This window comes from Anolis sagrei, chromosome X (genome assembly GCF_037176765.1).
Source record: "Anolis sagrei isolate rAnoSag1 chromosome X, rAnoSag1.mat, whole genome shotgun sequence".
In the NCBI taxonomy this organism is placed as follows: Eukaryota; Metazoa; Chordata; class Lepidosauria; order Squamata; family Dactyloidae; genus Anolis; species Anolis sagrei.
This window is the reverse complement of record NC_090034.1, coordinates 10793752-10798695: the sequence shown is the minus strand read 5'-3', so window position 1 is coordinate 10798695 and position 4944 is coordinate 10793752. Positions and strand designations below refer to the sequence as shown.

The 4944-nt window shown below is 43.1% G+C and overlaps 1 non-coding gene across 1 annotated transcript; it reads left to right on the top strand.

Annotated features, from left to right (window-relative positions):
- Nucleotides 1-3976: 3976 nt before the first annotated feature.
- On the top strand, nt 3977-4058 carry TRNAL-AAG (transfer RNA leucine (anticodon AAG)). The gene has a single exon. It is a non-coding gene; the product is annotated as a tRNA-Leu (tRNA).
- The last annotated feature ends 886 nt before the right edge of the window (nt 4059-4944 follow it).

Genomic DNA, 4944 nt, shown 5'->3' with positions numbered 1-4944 from the left:
ACAGTCAAGCAGTTCTTCTTAACTTTTAGGCAGATTATTTTTCTTGCAACATGGATCCATTGATTTATTTCCCAGCTTTGAAGCAGCAAAAAACAAGCTGGCTCCATCATCTTCTACATGACACATTGGTCTCCAGACCTTTGATGATCTTGGGCTGCTCTTCTCCTGATACATTCCAGCTTGTGGATGCCCTTGTTGAACTGTGGTACCAGGCCTTCTGGGACTGATCCAGACTAGATACATCAACTCATGATATCCTGCCTTTTTACTGGACCAAATTCACACAGAAAGTCAACATTATGTAGTGACCGAGCATTTAGACTTAAACTGTGGAGACCAGGGTTCAAATCCTCATTCCAACATGGAAACCGATTGGATGATCTTGGGAGAGTCACATTCAGCCTCAGAGGGAAGCAAAATATTGAACAAATCTCTGAACAAATATTGCCAAGAAAACACTGCTAGGGTCACCTTGGGGTTGCCGTAAGTCAGAAGAAACTTGATGGCACACAACAAGTTCATAAAGCCATATACCACTGTCATGGACTGAGAACTGAGGAAGTCATCTGCTTTACTGCATTTCCTTGATTCTAAGACATATGAACATCTCTAAAATGGAGCGTGCCATGTGTTTGTTGTTGTTGTTGTTGTTGTTGTTGTTGTTGCTGTTGCTGCTGGTGACATTAGTGTACATCTTACAATCAATGGCGTCTTAGAATCGAAGAAATATGGCAGCAAAATCTCTCTGGAGAAGTTGTGGGAAAGGTTTGCCTTAGAGCAGTGGTTCCCAACCTGTGGGTTGTGGCCCACTGGTGGGCCATGAGACCTAAAATAAGATCCGTGGATCTAGATTATTTTTTCTGTGGGCAAGCAGATGGTGATTACTGGATGGCATATGTTCTGTATAAGAAACTAGAGCTGATGAGGTCTATCCAATGGAATTTTCTGAATCAGCACCCCAAATAACTAAACCAAATATAAAATTGACCAAACATGGATTCGTAACCCTTTTGGTACTAATGTTGGAGAGCAATCCATGGTCAAAGTGGTCCCTGGTCAAAGTGAGTCCTTCATTTCGAAGAGTGATGGTGCCTCATCAAAGTGATAAAAAAAATAGTTGGGAATCACTGCCTTAGGGTCTCCATAAGTTGGAAATGACTGAAGTCAAATCACTGCCTATATATGTAAGCTGCCTTTAATCCCCTGAGGGGTGAGAAAAGCAGGGTATAAATATGGTAAATCAATCAATTACTAAGGCATACAACAACAACAACAACAACAAATTAAATGAGTGCTAAATGCAAAATAAAATAAACAAATTAAAGATTTGCCAAGGATCCTCTGAGCATGTCAAGACTGCAGGCCCAAGGCTTCCTTCTCTTTCCCTGTCCCCTCCATACACTCACACACACATTTAAAGGCAAGTGTCAGGCATGTCTGTTTGCCAATAGTGAATTTTCTGTGTGTTTATCCCCTGGAGGGCTTGTTTTGTGGCTTTATTGACTAAATAACGGTATCGATTTGTTAAGAGCTTTCCCACTTCCTTCCAAATGGGAGAGATCGTTCCGTCTCCCTTTCTGCTCTGGACGCTGGGTGAGAAGTTGTTGTGGAGCGACACCATAAATTTCCATCTCGGCTTTGTAAACAAGTGTCGGGCTGTCTGCAGGGGTTAATTTGGCCATGTTAAACATCCAGACGATCCGTCCCTGGCTCCCAGAGAGTCGGTTCCTCAAGACTGATGCTTGACTTGGAAGGAAAGGCACCATCATCCTCTCTTCACAACTTTGCTACATTGCAAACCCTGGCATCATTCATACTGCCATAGGAAACACATTCAGCAACCCTATTTCTTTAGGGAAAAGCACGTTTCTTACCTATAGTGCCTTTAATCATGTCTCCTAAATTCTGGAAAATGGAAAAAGAATCCAGTATTTGGAGAATAACCTGTTTCTTTGAAATCAGATAGCCTTGTGGATGGTATTTGGGGTCTATGAGAGATATGGTTTGCTATTCAAGACACCATATTTCTTTGAATCTAAGATGACTTTGCTTGCAAGACACACTAATTTTAGTTCCATGAACAGAAAAAGTGCTCCCTTTCTTTCTCTCTCTCTCTCAGCACCCATGATTCTAAAATGCACCCTGTTTTTGGAGAGATATTTATATGGAAGGGGAAAATGTGTCTTAGAATCAAAGAAATATAATGTTGGATGCACAACGGTATTGCTGAAAACCACCATATTCAGTGTACAAATGGAACATGCAAACACAGGGTTCAGTGGAAACGCAAGCACAAAATTCAATGCGCAATTGCACTACACAAGGACGAAGTCCAAAGGAACATGCCATCTATACAACTCTGCTTTGGTTGCCTTAAGCAGAAATATGTCCATTGTATGATGTTTACTTCTGAGCATCACAATGTGTTTGAGTGATGGACTAGGGTTGTGTTGGATGAATGCCATTTGATACCGCAATGGCTCAATGTTATGGAATTGTGAGAGCATGGCACTCTGCCCAAGAACACCACGACAGCTTCCAGGATTCCATGACGGTGAGTTAAAGCGTTGTCAAAGTCAATTCATTCAACAGTGTAGATGCAGCCTTGGACTCTGCAAATTCAAGCCCCTCCCTGTCCATGGATGATCCTGGACAGGTCACACTCTCTCAGCCTCAGAGGAAGGCAAGGGCAACCGTATCTGGACAAATCTTACCAAGAAAGCAATTAGTTCAAGTTCACTTTATCATGGTCAATAACTAGCTCAAGGGAAGAGGGACACAGTCCTACACAAACTCATCAGGTCTAACATCCAACATCACACGTTGCTGGTAGTTAATGTATATATGCCCCCACTGAAGAGGAAACCACAGATCAGAGCCCAGTGGTCTCATTTGGAAATATATGTTGCTGATCTCATAATGCAGAACCCAAACGCTTCTGCACTTTTCGGAGGAGACTTCAACATAAGATGGGCCCTAATGACACTTCTCTTTATAGATGCCAAAAGATTCTAAATGGTTCTGGTCCAGTTTACCCATCTCCCCCTATTAACATCATCCAGGGAGGCCCTGCTCTCGGTCCTACCACCACTGCAGTCACGTTTGGTGGAGACGAGAGATAGGGCCTTCTCCGTGGTGGCTCCTCGTCTGTGGAACTCCCTCCTCAATGAGGTTAGATCTGCCCCCTCCCTCCTGACCTTCCGGAAGAAACTTCAATCCTGATTATGGGATCAAGCTTTCACTGAATAGTTGTTTTACTTGGAAAGACAAGATTTTATTGAATCGTACTTGGACTGCTTTGGATGACGATTTTAATTCTGGCGATTGTAATCTGGCGAGTGGTTTTTAATGTATATTTATAATTATTTCAATTGTATGGATGTACTTATTATGTTTGGAATTGAATTATTGCCTGTTTGGAAGTTTTGAGTCTCTCCTTGGAGATCGAGAAGGACGGGATATAAATGTTTTAAATAAATAAATAAATAATCCCTCCCAAGCCTGATTATGATCTATCCCTTCTTACGTGACGATCAAAAGATCAGAAATTGAATTTTGCAGGACTATGCCTGGTTCAAACAACGGTCAGGATAAACCTACACATATTAAATGGTACTCTGGAAGGAGAATTTACCTTCCTATCTGGATATAGAATCAGTGCCAATGGCTATTTCAGTATTTCTAGGGATCTTTTACCACATGCTAAATCCCTAGAAGTTATGCCAAAATTCAATAGTGATCACTTTCCAATCCTCCTCCAATTATTCATCCCCATCCAAGAAATAGGGGACTGCTATCCACCTCTCCCCCATTTTAGCAGGAAAATCCTATCACTGAGCCAAGTGGACTTCAGGGTTGAACCAAAGAGTTACTGAGTTGTTGACTTCAGAACAGCGATTGAACCTAAGGAGTGGAATGACATCTGCTACAATCTCTAATGCTCTTTTGGAGAACGTTTGGAGAACTACACCACCACAGTAGCGTGGCCGAGTGGTCTAAGGCGCTGGTATAAGGCTCCAGTCTCTTTGGGGGTGTGGGTTCGAATCCCACCGCTGCCAAAAACGTTTTTATGATACAGAATGGGGGACAATGCCTGGCTCGAGAGCAGTACGTGTGAAAAAGATCTTGGAGTCCTCATGGACAACAAGTTAAACATGAGCCAACAATGTGATGTGGCGGCAAAAAAAGCCAATGGGATTTTGGCCTGCATCAATAGGAGCATAGTGTCTAGATCTAGGGAAGTCATGCTACCACTCTATTCCGCTTTGGTTAGACCACACCTGGAATATTGTGTCCAATTCTGGGCACCACAATTCAAGAGAGATGTTGACAAGCTGGAATGTGTCCAGAGGAGGGCGACTAAAATGATCAAGGGTCTGGAGAACAAGCCCTATGAGGAGCAGCTTAAGGAGCTGGGTATGTTTAGCCTGAAGAAGAGAAGGCTGAGAGGGGATATGATAGCCATGTATAAATATGTGAGAGGAAGTCACAGGGAGGAGGGAGCAAGCTTGTTTTCTGCTTCCTTGGAGACTAGGACGCAGAACAATGGCTTCAAAATACAAGAAAGGAGATTCCATCTGAACATGAGGAAGAACTTCCTGACTGTGAGAGCCGTTCAGCAGTGGTAGAGGCTCCTTCTTTGGAGGAGGCTCCTTCTTTGGAAGTTTGGAGGCTAGATGGCCATCTGCCAGGGGTGCTTTGAATGCAATATTCCTGCTTCTTGGCAGGGGGCTGGACCGGATGGCCCATGAGGTCTCTTCCAACTCTATGATTCTATAACCCAAGAGCTCCAGATACAACTAAGATGCAACAACACAACAACACAGAGGCAACACCAACACCACTCCAAGCCCTGGTTTAATAAGGAATGCGTAAACACCAAGAAAACCATGATTCAGAAACAACTTGCCGGCACAAAACAACGGCAATGCATTCCAAAGAATG